Source organism: Cheilinus undulatus, linkage group 8 (genome assembly GCF_018320785.1).
Source record: "Cheilinus undulatus linkage group 8, ASM1832078v1, whole genome shotgun sequence".
In the NCBI taxonomy this organism is placed as follows: domain Eukaryota; kingdom Metazoa; phylum Chordata; class Actinopteri; order Labriformes; family Labridae; genus Cheilinus; species Cheilinus undulatus.
The window spans coordinates 52,419,356-52,434,469 of NC_054872.1; the positions used below are offsets into that span (position 1 = coordinate 52,419,356).

The 15,114-nt window shown below is 38.7% G+C and overlaps 1 protein-coding gene across 5 annotated transcripts in view; it reads right to left on the minus strand.

Annotated features, from left to right (window-relative positions):
* LOC121513696 (collagen alpha-6(VI) chain-like) overlaps nt 1-13,233 on the minus strand; it is a 124,562-nt gene extending 111,329 nt beyond the window's left edge. For 3 of the 5 annotated variants that reach the window (XM_041793617.1, XM_041793616.1, XM_041793614.1), the window contains exon 1: nt 13,185-13,233. The gene's annotated coding sequence lies outside the window, so the exon portion shown is untranslated. The remainder of the gene's footprint in view (nt 1-13,184) is intronic. The other 2 variants (XM_041793615.1, XM_041793618.1) reach the window with 2 other exon arrangements.
* Between the last annotated feature and the right edge of the window lie 1,881 nt (nt 13,234-15,114).

A 15,114-nucleotide genomic window follows, 5' to 3' on the forward strand; every position in this document is an offset into this window, starting at 1 on the left:
CACATTTTATCTTTTAGATATTTTTAACTTTTTATGTCATCATTTTGAATTCTAGCTCATATTTTGACATTTTCAACTCCTAATTTTTGGCTTTTTGAATCTAATATTCGGACCAATCAGACTCACAATTTAAAATCTCAAGTCATATTTTGACTTTTAAACTCATGACTTCACATTTGATCTCATATTTTCACCTTTCAAACTTATGATTTCAACTTTATAAATGTCCTTCTAAATGTTCATCCCTTTATCAGGAAACTGCACCATTTCAGGCTTTAATCTATGAAACCTGTGACTTAATAATGTGGCCCACCCTCCATCAGTAGTTCCCCTCTAACGAGCTCACCTGGTGGACTAACGAGCTCACCTGGTGGACTAACGAGCTCACCTGGTGAACTAACGAGCTCACCTGGTGAACTAACGAGCTCACCTGGTGGACTAACGAGCTCACCTGGTGAACTAATGAGCTCACCTGTCTGAGACTGACGTCAGTGACGTTAGCTGACAGGAGAAGAAGTGAAAACTGAAAAACTAAAAATCAAATGTTTAACTGGACTCGTGTGTGATAATTTAGAACAGTTGTACTCAGCAGAAACATTTCAGGACAGTTTAAGTCAATGAAAAAGTCCTTAAAGTCAGTTTTTACTCAGATTTACTCTCTTTGAACTGATCTAATCTGCCAAATTCTAAAGTTCCTGTAAGTAAAGTCCTTTAGATCATTTAGATGATGCTCAGGAGTTTGCATGTCATTTTTTATATCCATATCTGGTGCACAGGACTTCTGCTGTCAAACAGTCCTCAAAATGGTTTCATTTTTACCAGCTTCATATTGAAGTTTTAGCTCTGAGGATGCTGCTCAGGTGTGTCGGTGTGTTTCTCCTCCTTCACTGAGCTGATGCATGTTTGGTATGTGACGCCTGGAGCTGAAAGTTCACGACTGTTAAACTCTGATCTGCAGGACTGATAATCCTGACTGCTGAAGGCTCTAATAAAAAAGATGAAGTGGCTTTAAGATGTTTCTGGAAGCTGCAATATGTTAACAGGTTGTCAGTTCATCGTCTTACATTTCCAAGGCCGCCCATGAGGGGGGATGGGGGGAGGTTTCTGGGGCGCCGCATAATCAGGGGCCCATGCAGGTCAGCAAAGTCATGCTCCAAGTTCAGCTGTGAAAACCATTTAATATTTTTGACATGAATAAAAACTACTCTAATCTATTTACATATATATGAAAGGGGGCAAAAAAGTTCAGGGAAAAGTGGCAAAAATAGAGGAAAAGCAGCAAAGGTGGGTTAAATGTGGAAAAACTCAAAAAACAAGCAAAAAGAGAGTGCTAAAATGGATGCAAACTGGATAAACAAAGTGGTAAACATGGAAGAAAAGTGGAAAGAAGTAAAAAAAATTGGTTAATAGTGGAAAAAATAGACAAAAAAGGAAGAAAAACAAAGTAGCAAAAATGAGCATAGTGGCAAGAACTGGATAATTTGGCAAAAACAAGAGGCAAACATGGACATAAAGTGGCAAAAACAACACGCAAACATGGACATCAGGTGGCAAAAATGGCCAAAAGTTGCAAAAATTGGCCAATACTGGCTAAATAAAGTGGCAAACATGGTAGAAAAGTGGCAAAACTGGGAAGGAATCGGAAGAAAATGGTTTATAGTGGAAAAATAGACAAAAGTTGCAAAAAGAAGTGGCAAAAATGAGCATAAAGTGTCAAAAACAACACGCTAACATGGACATCAGGTGGCAAAAATGGCCAAAAGTTGCAAAAATTGGCCAATACTGGCTAAACAAAGTGGAAAACGTGGCAGAAAAGTGGCAAAACTGGAGAGGAAACAGAAAAAAATGGATTAAAATTGGAAAAAATAGACAAAAGAAGCAAAAAGAAGTGGCAAACATGGACATAAAGTGGCTCAAATGGGAAAAGAAGCAGAAAGAGGTCGCAAAAATGGGTAGAGTGGCAAGAATTGGAAGAAAGTGGCAGAAATGAACATAAAGTGGAAAAACAGCTGCATAAAGGGGTGGAAAACAACACACTGGTGTCAACAGCAAAATGGTCTAATGATGCTGAAATTCACAACAGTGGCAAAAATAGTTATTAGAGCAAAAACGTGATCAAAGGAGCAAAGAGCAGAAGTGGGGTAGAGCGTTAAAAAGACGCTGAAACAGCTGGCAGAAATAGTGGTGAAAAGTGGATCAAAAGCTGCAGAAATAAAAAAGATTCTAACATCAGAACCCGGTTTATACTGATGATTGAAACTGAACTGTTACTGCATGAACTGGTGGATATTATAAAGAACCAACAGCAGCTGCTCTGATAGGTCAGAAATGTGCAGCAGATAAACATCCAGTGAAGCTTCACGTCTTTAATAAACTCGTGTTTTTTTTCTCTGATTCCATTTATGGTGATCAGGGGGAGTAAAAACAGAGCACGGGCTCTGGTGTCCAACCAGGCTGACACACGCTGATAAATCAGATGTGAAGAATGCTGCTGCATGTTTGTGTGTGAGAGTCCGCCCTGCTCTGAGTCATGAATCTACCCAGAGTTCAACACACCTGACCCCGGGGAGGACGAGAGGCAGAGTCAGACAGTGTTAGATATATATATATCGCCACAAACGTACAGGAGGAACAGACCGCAATTAATTTTTAGTTTAGTACACCAGGTAAACAAAAACATGAAAATCTTTATCAAACATTTAAAACATGAGAACAACGATATAAAGACTGATGAGGCTGAAAGAGAGAGAAAGACTGGAGCATGTGCAGATGGAGTTAGATGATGTGAGGATGGAGTTAGATGATGTGTAGATGGAGTTAGATGATGTGAGGATGGAGTTAGATGATGTGTAGATGGAGTTAGATGATGTGTAGATGAAGTTAGATGATGAGAGGATGGAGTTAGATGATGTGAGGATGGAGTTAGATGATGTGAGGATGGAGTTAGATGATGTGTAGATGGAGTAAGATGATGTGTAGATGGAGTTAGATGATGTGTAGATGGAGTTAGATGATGTGAGGATGGAGTTAGATGATGTGTAGATGGAGTTAGATGATGTGAGGATGGAGTTAGATGATGTGTAGATGGAGTTAGATGATGTGTAGATGGAGTTAGATGATGTGAGGATGGAGTTAGATGATGTGTAGATGGAGTTAGATGATGCGAGGATGGAGTTAGATGATGTGAGGATGGAGTTAGATGATGTGTAGATGGAGTTAGATGATGTGTAGATGGAGTTAGATGATGTGAAGATGGAGTTAGATGATGTGTAGATGGAGTTAGATGATGTGTAGATGGAGTTAGATGATGTGAGGATGGAGTTAGATGATGTGAGGATGGAGTTAGATGATGAGAGGATGGAGTTAGATGATGTGTAGATGGAGTTAGATGATGTGTAGATGGAGTTAGATGATGTGAGGATGGAGTTAGATGATGTGAGGATGGAGTTAGATGATGAGAGGATGGAGTTAGATGATGTGTAGATGGAGTTAGATGATGTGTAGATGGAGTTAGATGATGTGAGGATGGAGTTAGATGATGTGAGGATGGAGTTAGATGATGTGTAGATGGAGTTAGATGATGTGTAGATGGAGTTAGATGATGTGTAGATGGAGTTAGATGATGTGTAGATGGAGTTAGATGATGTGTAGATGGAGTTAGATGATGTGAGGATGGAGTTAGATGATGTGTAGATGGAGTTAGATGATGAGAGGATGGAGTTAGATGATGTGTAGATGGAGTTAGATGATGTGTAGATGGAGTTAGATGATGTGAGGATGGAGTTAGATGATGTGAGGATGGAGTTAGATGATGTGTAGATGGAGTTAGATGATGTGTAGATGGAGTTAGATGATGTGAAGATGGAGTTAGATGATGTGTAGATGAAGTTAGATGATGTGTAGATGAAGTTAGATGATGTGAGGATGGAGTTAGATGATGTGTAGATGGAGTTAGATGATGTGTAGATGGAGTTAGATGATGTGTAGATGAAGTTAGATGATGTGAGGATGGAGTTAGATGATGTGTAGATGGAGTTAGATGATGTGTAGATGGAGTTAGATGATGTGTAGATGAAGTTAGATGATGTGAGGATGGAGTTAGATGATGTGAGGATGGAGTTAGATGATGTGAGGATGGAGTTAGATGATGTGTAGATGGAGTTAGATGATGTGTAGATGGAGTTAGATGATGTGTAGATGAAGTTAGATGATGTGAGGATGGAGTTAGATGATGTGTAGATGGAGTTAGATGATGTGTAGATGGAGTTAGATGATGTGTAGATGGAGTTAGATGATGTGTAGATGGAGTTAGATGATGTGTAGATGGAGTTAGATGATGTGAGGATGGAGTTAGATGATGTGTAGATGGAGTTAGATGATGTGTAGATGGAGTTAGATGATGTGTAGATGGAGTTAGATGATGTGTAGATGGAGTTAGATGATGTGAGGATGGAGTTAGATGATGTGAGGATGGAGTTAGATGATGTGTAGATGGAGTAAGATGATGTGTAGATGGAGTTAGATGATGTGTAGATGGAGTTAGATGATGTGAGGATGGAGTTAGATGATGTGTAGATGGAGTTAGATGATGTGAGGATGGAGTTAGATGATGTGTAGATGGAGTTAGATGATGTGTAGATGGAGTTAGATGATGTGAGGATGGAGTTAGATGATGTGTAGATGGAGTTAGATGATGCGAGGATGGAGTTAGATGATGTGAGGATGGAGTTAGATGATGTGTAGATGGAGTTAGATGATGTGTAGATGGAGTTAGATGATGTGAAGATGGAGTTAGATGATGTGTAGATGGAGTTAGATGATGTGTAGATGGAGTTAGATGATGTGAGGATGGAGTTAGATGATGTGAGGATGGAGTTAGATGATGAGAGGATGGAGTTAGATGATGTGTAGATGGAGTTAGATGATGTGTAGATGGAGTTAGATGATGTGAGGATGGAGTTAGATGATGTGAGGATGGAGTTAGATGATGAGAGGATGGAGTTAGATGATGTGTAGATGGAGTTAGATGATGTGTAGATGGAGTTAGATGATGTGAGGATGGAGTTAGATGATGTGAGGATGGAGTTAGATGATGTGTAGATGGAGTTAGATGATGTGTAGATGGAGTTAGATGATGTGTAGATGGAGTTAGATGATGTGTAGATGGAGTTAGATGATGTGTAGATGGAGTTAGATGATGTGAGGATGGAGTTAGATGATGTGTAGATGGAGTTAGATGATGAGAGGATGGAGTTAGATGATGTGTAGATGGAGTTAGATGATGTGTAGATGGAGTTAGATGATGTGAGGATGGAGTTAGATGATGTGAGGATGGAGTTAGATGATGTGTAGATGGAGTTAGATGATGTGTAGATGGAGTTAGATGATGTGAAGATGGAGTTAGATGATGTGTAGATGAAGTTAGATGATGTGTAGATGAAGTTAGATGATGTGAGGATGGAGTTAGATGATGTGTAGATGGAGTTAGATGATGTGTAGATGGAGTTAGATGATGTGTAGATGAAGTTAGATGATGTGAGGATGGAGTTAGATGATGTGTAGATGGAGTTAGATGATGTGTAGATGGAGTTAGATGATGTGTAGATGAAGTTAGATGATGTGAGGATGGAGTTAGATGATGTGAGGATGGAGTTAGATGATGTGAGGATGGAGTTAGATGATGTGTAGATGGAGTTAGATGATGTGTAGATGGAGTTAGATGATGTGTAGATGAAGTTAGATGATGTGAGGATGGAGTTAGATGATGTGTAGATGGAGTTAGATGATGTGTAGATGGAGTTAGATGATGTGTAGATGGAGTTAGATGATGTGTAGATGGAGTTAGATGATGTGTAGATGGAGTTAGATGATGTGAGGATGGAGTTAGATGATGTGTAGATGGAGTTAGATGATGTGTAGATGGAGTTAGATGATGTGAGGATGGAGTTAGATGATGTGAGGATGGAGTTAGATGATGTGTAGATGGAGTTAGATGATGTGTAGATGGAGTTAGATGATGTGAGGATGGAGTTAGATGATGTGAGGATGGAGTTAGATGATGTGAGGATGGAGTTAGATGATGTGTAGATGGAGTAAGATGATGTGTAGATGGAGTTAGATGATGTGAGGATGGAGTTAGATGATGTGTAGATGGAGTTAGATGATGTGTAGATGGAGTTAGATGATGTGAGGATGGAGTTAGATGATGTGAGGATGGAGTTAGATGATGTGTAGATGGAGTTAGATGATGTGTAGATGGAGTTAGATGATGTGTAGATGGAGTTAGATGATGTGTAGATGGAGTTAGATGATGTGAGGATGGAGTTAGATGATGTGAGGATGGAGTTAGATGATGTGTAGATGGAGTTAGATGATGTGAAGATGGAGTTAGATGATGTGTAGATGGAGTTAGATGATGTGAAGATGGAGTTAGATGATGCGTAGATGGAGTTAGATGATGCGTAGATGGAGTTAGATGATGCGTAGATGGAGTTAGATGATGCGTAGATGGAGTTAGATGATGCGTAGATGGAGTTAGATGATGCGTAGATGGAGTTAGATGATGTGTAGATGGAGTTAGATGATGTGTAGATGGAGTTAGATGATGTGTAGATGGAGTTAGATGATGCGTAGATGGAGTTAGATGATGCGTAGATGGAGTTAGATGATGTGTAGATGGAGTTAGATGATAGAAGCGTGTGCAGTGATCGCCTCTCCTTAAAGCCTGTCTGTGGTTAAAGTTGTAAAATGTTAAAACCTGAAGGACTCCTCCAATCTGAGAGCAGCATTGAGCGGCTCTGGCGTGTTTCAGAGTCCTATAGGAGCGTTATGTAATCATTTCTGTTTTCTGTTTAGGGCTCAAAACTGAAAAAGTGAGATTAGAACCAGATGAGCTGCAGGAGTAGGGGGGTCTGGCATTCTGTCATCGGTCGAGTTACAGTGGATTCAGTCTCTGGGGTCCATATTTGACCTCTGTCTTACATGAAGCAGAGCAGCTATGGAAGCTCATTCAGGACAAAAACACTGAGTTATAACGACCTGCTCTGTGAGTGTAAAGATTCTGCAAGTCAAGCTTTAGAGATACGATGTGTTTCACACTCAAGCGTTCAAATTAAGAATACTATTCAATTACTGACAGTTTGGTGGTGCAGACTGGGTGTTTGGGGTTTCAGGGTCAGAGTTTTTCATCATGACCAGACACAGTGTGTTACAGTAGCCTGCACACGGCCGATCACAGGACCAAAAGACTGGACCCTGGTGATTTATATCAGTGCGTGTGTGTTTGATGAGTAGCATTGTCGCTAGCGTCCATGCTAACAGTTCCTCCATTTAGGAGCTGAAGGTGTGTCAGCTGTTATCAGGTTGTGATGTTGAAATTACTGATTTGCACCACTCTTTAACACCTTTTCACCACTGTTTCTGCCCTTTTTTAAAGGTTTTTTTCACATTATTCCACTTTAGCCATTGATCCATTTTCACCTCTTTTAAAAGATTTTCACTTTTCTTCATTGTTTTCCACCAAATCTCTCACACATTTTTGCCCCTTTTTGCCTTCATGGGTCAATTTTTTCACTTTTATTCCATTTGTGCCACTTTTTAACCATTTTTCACTGATTCTACCAGCTCTTTTTTTGCCGCTTTTCTTGACCAATTTTTGCATCTTTTGACCAATTTTTGCCACTTTTTAACCACTTTTCACCAATTCTCCCACCCATTTTTGCTCCTTTCTCAACCTTCCCAACAGGTTTTCCACTTTTATCCCATTTTTGACACTTTTTAACCACTTTTCACCAATTCTCCCACCCATTTTTGCTCCTTTCTCAACCTTCCCAACAGGTTTTCCACTTTTATCCCATTTTTGACACTTTTTAACAGCTTTTTACCAACTCTACCACCCATTTTGCCCCCCTTTTCACCTAACTTTACCCAGTTTTTCCACTTGTTTCTACTTTTTAACCACTTTTCACCAATTGTCACAACCATTTTTTCTCCTTTCTGACCTTTCTCAACACAGTTTCCCATTTTTGCCACTCTTCACTTGCTTTTCAAAAGTTCTCCCTCACATTTTTACCCATTTTTTACCTCACTGTATTCATTTTTTCCTCTTTTTTCCACTTTTTAGCCACTTTTCACCAATTCTCCCACCCATTTTTGCTCATTTTCCCCTTTATCAACACAGTTTTTCAACTTTTACCTGATTTTGCCACTTTTTAACCACTTTCTACTAACTTCCTACCCATTTTTGCCCCTTTTTGGCCTTTCTTGACACATTTTTGCATCCTTTTAACAATTTTCACCACCTTTCACCATTTTCCCATCCATTCTTTTGCTGTCATTATACTGCATAAAGGACTTTAGACTTAAACTTTTATTTTTTACAGCGCTAACATGTTTTGTTTTGTCCCTAATGAGCCTCCGTACAGTGTGGTACTCTCAGTTTCTGCTCTATGGTGTACCACAGTGACAGCAGAGAGGAACAGAAAGGACACAAACTCAGCACCAGAAGCTTCTAAAGACTCTGAGCAAAGACTCAAAGGTGATGGATGTCTGGAGCTGAATGTGTTAAACATCCAGATAATAAACATGAAGAAGTGAGGCTGAAAACATTCCAGACAAATCTAAAACAGAGACTGTGTGCTGGAGGGGAAGCACGCAACAACCGTTAAATATTTAAAATACAGAATCAGCACAGCAGGAAATGTTCATGTAGGACAGTGATTACAGGAATGTCAAAAATGTACATTTATATTGATATTGATCTCGACTGATCACATCCTTTATATTGCACTTTGAAATTCTGCGTTCTGACTTCCTGTTTGAACACAGACCGGCTTTTACAGAGAGATCAAAGATTTTAACAGGACCTTAACCTCAGAAAAAGGAGCTTGGTATGGATGATGAAGGTCACAGTAAAAAGGTAAATGTTTGTCTGAGTTTTTAAAGTGAAATGAGACATTAAGGAGCAGTAGCAGACTGATTTTACATCCCTGTGGCTGCAGAGAGACGCTGACGTGGATAAAAGTCTGATAAGGGACATAAAGCATGAGATTAATTAGATTAATTCATAATCTCCTAAGTATGCATTAATACTGACATCCCTTTAAAGGACTGCTATTTCACAACAAAGAGAGAGGAACACCCCAAGTTTTCTCCATATGTGGATAATGGCTCTGACTGTGGTTGGCTGGAGTCCTGAAGCCTTAGAAATGTCTCTGTAGCCCTTTCCAGACTCATCCATGTCAATGACTGCTTCTCATCCTTTTTTGAATTTCTTAAGCTTTCTCCATTTGTGGGTAATGGCTCTCACTGTGGCTGGTTGAATAAATATGCATAAATATGAAGACAGACTCCAGGTTTAATATGCTCTTATCTCCTATACCCACTGCCACGTGTCGGACGGTTCAGGCCTCCACGCCATCCATTAGTCCCTGATGATCGGACACCTCGTCAGTCCTAATATTACTAATAACTAACTAATAACTGATAACGAATAACTAATATCCTTATAGATGAAACGAAGGAAATCAAGCCTGCACTAAATGTGCAATTAATCACACAATTAACTACAGATTGACTGCGATTAAAAGTTGTAAATGTCTGAAAATGAATGAGATTTCTGCTGTTCTTTAAAGAAAGTCTCACATTATTGGTACCTCTTTGGGATCTTGGAGGCTCTGAGGTGAAATTTAAACCACCTTCAATTCAATTTAAACTCTTTTTGTACCCGTGGAGAGAAAAAAAAAGGCACTGAGAGCAGCAGAACACAATGTGATGTGATGACCGTCTTTCTAGTCTAGGCAGGAAACGAACTCTGTGCCGCAGCGTTATTGACTAAACCATTTACGGCCATCAGCAATCAAATCCAAGAGCTGGAGAATATCGGCCACAGATTTATGTCTCAATAATGTTTCATCACCACGGCGATAAATCAGATAACAGGTCCAAACTTCAGTCATGAGTTAAACCAGAAAACAAGAGGAGGCAAAGAAAACAGCAGATAGGTGCAGAAACCACGCCAAAGAAGACGCTAAAAATCACCAGTTAAAGAGAGAAGACTGGATCTGTCAACCTGCAGCTCTTGTGTAAAATGCTGGTGAAAATATAAATAAAATGCATGAAATATGGAGACTTCCAAGGCGAGGTGAACCCAAGATAGAGACTTAAACACATAAAAAAGCTTCCATTTATACTTTTGTTTGTTTTTCAAAGGTTATTTTAGAGTACGTTCATGCAGAAAAAGATTAACAGTAATCAGCTGATGTGAACCTGCAGATTTTAATGCAACATATGACTGAAGATGCTGCAAATATGCATGAATATGTAGGAAAGAGGGATGATTCCCAAAGCAAAGAGCTGCTAACTAAAGAACATTTCAATTAAGACCAGGAGACAAAAAAAGCATCTGTTTATTCTCATTCTAGAGCCGAGATACTCAACATGTGGCTCTTTTTTATGTGTAGATTTGAAAAATTATTCCACAGGAAAATTAAAAAAAAAGGAAAATTTGAACTCAGTAATAATTAACAAGTCACAATAATCAGTTCGTTCCTCACACTCATCCAGAAGCCTTCATTTATCAAACTTAATCGTCAACCTTTATTTCTGTCTGTATTTCCATTGCCCTTATTTGCAATTTTGTTGCCCCTTTTTTCTTTTTTGCCACTTTCAATCAATTTTGTATAGTTTTAGCCATTTTTTGCCACTTCTTTTTGCCCATTTTTGTCCCTTTTATTCCCTTTTCACCGGTTTTACCACTTTAATCCTGCATTTTTTATATTTTTTGGCCATTAAATGCCACTATCCTCTCATTTTTGCCATTTGCTGCTTTCTGCCCATTTTAGTCACTTTTACTAATTTTTTACCATGTTCTTGCTGCTTTTTGACCATTTATGCCACCTGTAAATATTTTTTGGTCACTTCTTACCTATTTCTTCCACCTATTTCCCCACTTTTATCCTGCATTTTCACCAATTTTTTGCCATTAAATTCCACTTTCCACACATTTCTGCCACTCTGCTGCTTTTTGACCATTTTTGCCACCTGTAACTAATTTTTTGGTCACTTCTCACCCATTTTTCCACTTCTCATCAATTAAGTCCATTTTATATTACTTTGCCCACTGTCACCCGTTTTTTGCCACTTCTTTGAGACTTTAAAATGATTTGTATTCCTACATTAACCCATTTTTGCTACCTTTATCCTGCATTTTTTTGCTATTAAATGCCACTTTCCTCCCTTTTTGGCCATTTTGCTGCTTTTTGCCCATCTAAGTCACTTTCTCCTCATTTTTTTGCCATGTTTTTGCTGCTTTTTGACCATTTTTGCCACCTGTTACTAATTTTTTTGGTCACTTCTCACCCATCTTTTCCACTTTTCCCCAAATTTTGTCCATTTTATATTATTTTGCCCATTGTCACCAAATTTTTGCCATTTCTATGCACTTTTAAATGATTTTTATTCCTACTTTAGCCAATTACTGCCACTTCTTTGTGTCACTCTTTGCCCATTTTCCCCCATTTATCCCATTGATTCCTTTTTTCACAAATTTTCACCACTTTTATCCTGCATTTTTTCCCATTTTGTCCATTAAATGCTACTTTCCTCCCACTTTTGCCACTTTGCTGCTTTTTGCCACTTCTTTAAGTCACTTTCTGCAAATTTTTTTGCCATATTTTTTGCAGCTTTTTGCCCATTTTAGTCACTTTCTCCTGATTTATTGCCATATTTTTGCTGCTTTTTGCCCATTTTTGCCACCTGTAAGTATTTTTTGGTAACTTCTAACCCGTTTTTTTACTGTTTTCAACCAATGTTGTCCATGTGTTTTACTTTGTCCATTGTCATCCATTTTTGGCCACTTCTTTTTGACTTTCAAATTATTTTTATTCCCACTTTAACCCATTTTTGCCAATTTAATCCTGCTTTCTTTCCCATTTTTTGCCATTAAATGCCACTTTCCTCCCTTTTTTGCCACTTTGCTGCTGTTTGCCCATTTTAGCCGGTGGTAAAAAAGTGTTTTAAAAAAAAAGGAAAAAGGGCAGATATGGCAAATATGCATGGGACATGACCCAAAAATAAGTTAAAGATGGAAAAAGTTGTCAAAAGTGGCAAAAATCAGAAAAAAGGTAGGAAAACGAGAATTAAGTGGTTTTTAACTGCAAAAGGCAGCTTAAATTGGCGAGAAGTGGAAAAAGGGTAAAAAAAAAAATGAGTCAAAGTGGGGAAAAAAAAAAAAAAGTGCTAAAAGCAGAAAACACTCGGAGGACATTGGAAAATATTGTCCAAAAGTGTCTAAATCATGTCAAAAAATGAGTCAAAGTGGCAAAAATGGTCCAAAAGTGGCTAAACCATGCAAAAAAATGAGTCAAAGTGGCAAAAATGGTCCAAAAGTTACAAAACCATGCAAAAAATGAGTCAAAGTGGCAAAAATGGTCCAAAAGAGGCTAAACCATGTCAAAAAATGAGTCAAAGTGGCAAAAGTGGTCCAAAAGTAGCAGAACCATGCAAAAAATGAGTCAAAGTGGCAAAAATGGGCAAAAATCAGCAAAAAGGTAGGAAAAATGGGCAAAAAGCATCATGGAGTGGCAGAATTTGAGTCACTTTCCCCTCATTTGTTCCCATGTTTTTGCTGCTTTTTGCCCATTTCTGACAACTGTAACTATTATTTTGGTCACTTCTCACCCATTTTTTTCCACTTTTCCCCCAAATTTGTCCCTTTTATATTACTTTACCAATTTTTGCCACTTCTTTGCTATTTGTGAATTTTATTTTATTCCCACTTTAACCCATTTTTGCCACTTTTCACCACTTAGATTGTGGCTCTTGCTAAGGTATTTTTTTAATGGATGAGCAGGATTGAGTTACACTAATCTACAGCTTTACAAAGGATAATTTCCCTTATTCTCCATAAATCCCTGCACACATTGATTTCCAAAGAGTAAGAGTCAAACCTTTAGAAGTTAAAGGACCCAAACATGATTCTAACTGGAGTTTTCTTCCTCTAAAGACTGGATTGAAGTGATATATAAGAAAACACAGTCCAGTGAAAAGTCTAAAGTGAAGTCCCTTGGCTGAAAACAAACTCTCCTCTGCACACCTGGAGGTATTTCTGCTCAAAGCTGCAGAGCTCTCATGCAGAATTGAGCTCTGGCCTGTTTCCATTCATGCAGGAGTAAAGAGACACTTACAGATGTGCTGCTCTGCGTCCGCACCCTCCGCACGCTCAACACACGAGTCCTGCCATGGAGGGAGGCGCAGGCTTGATCCTGCAGGAGGAACACCTCCCAGCTGTCTGCTCCTCCCACCCCGGAGATCTGAAGAGGTGGAGGAGGGAAATCCTTTACACATGTAGCACAACCTCAGAACTACAGCTCAGAGGAGCAGGTCACTCTGGACTTTCATATGAACTCACTAAAACAGTAGTAAACTTTGGGTTTAACAGCGTCCCTGCCAAATTACAGCTGCATGAATTTACTGATGCAGATGTGATCTAAAACATCTGACATGAACTAAAGCAGTGTTACTCAACCAAAGAGCCAAACTGTTGAAAAATACATTTGACAGCCAAAATCTAAGTGGTGAAAAGTGGCAAATAAATAAGTTTAATGTGGCAAAAGTGGTCAAAAAGCAGCAAACATTGGAAGAAAAGTGGCGAAAAAGGACAGAAAGTGGCAAAAATGTGTGGAACGTGACCCAAAAATAAGTTAAAGGTGGAAAAAAGCTGTCAAAAAGTGGCAAAAATCAGAAAAAAGGTGGGAAAATTGGCAAAAAGTGGCATTTAATTGAAAAAGACAGCTTAAATGGGTAAAAAGTGGCAAAAATGGGCAAAAAAAATGCAAAACACAGGATTAAAGTGTCAAAAATTGGGTGAAAAGTGCCTAAAAGAAGTGGCAAGAATGGGCTTGAAGCAGCAAACACTGGGAGAAAAAGTGGCAAAAATGGCTGAGAAGTGGGAAAAAAGGAGTTACAGGTGGCAAAAATGGTCTTAAAGCGGTAGCTCAACACTGGGAGAAAAAGTGGCAAAAATGGGCTTGAAGTGGCAAAAATGGGGAGAAAAGTGGCAAAAAGTGTCGAAAAAGGGCAGAAAGTGGCAAAAATGGGTGGGACTTGACCCATAAATGAGTTAAAGGTGGCAAATTTGTCAGAAAGTAGAAAAAAAAACAGAAAAAAAGGTAGGAAAATGGAAATTGAGTGGCATTTAACTGCAAAAAGCAGCTTTAATGGGCGGGAAGTGGCAAAAAGCAGCAAAAATAGGCTAAAAAATTGCAAAACGCAGAATAAAAGTGTCAAAAATGGGTGAAAAGTACCAATAAGAAATTGCAAGAATGGTCCAAAATTGGCAAAAATGGGGAGAAAAGTGACAAAAATGGTCCAAAAGTGGTACAAATGGGAATAAAGTAGCAAAAATTGTCCAAAAGTGGCAAAAAATGGGGAGAAAAGTGGCAAAAATGGTCCAAAAGTGGCAAAACCATGGCAAAAAATGAGTGAAAAGTGACTAAAATGGGCAAAAATCAACAAAAAGATGGAAAAAATGGGCAAAAAACGTCAAAGAGTGACAAAATGGGAAATCGGTGGCATTTAATTGCAAAAAGCAGCTTAAATGGGCAAGAAGTGGCAAAAAAGGCAAGAAAAAAAACAGGATGAAAGTGTCAAAATGAAGTATCAAAATGGGAATAATGTTTCAAATGAAGACATAGAAGAGCCACAACTCATTAAAGAGCCACATGTAGCTCCAGAGCCACAGGTTGAGTATCACTGCACTAAAGAGTTAAAAATATCAGCATCAATGTTTAAAACAACCTCAGCTTCTAGGACTAAAACACAGAAACTGTTAAATCCAGACTGCAGGGAGAGTCTGAAGAATACTGTAATCTGGGAACAGAGTCAAACACCTTCATACTTCCTGAATGAGAAAATCTGCAAAGAGGCCAAAAATGTAGCAAGAATGAGAGAGAGCCAAAGATTAAAGGGATAATCCTGAGTTTTTGAACAGCACTCTTTTCCACATACTCAGGATGTAAAACGACACTGATAGCCCTGAGGATAGAATATAAAAGCTTGGAGCTCATGCCAGGATTCATTCAATATTAGATGCATATAGAGAAATTTCAAATACAG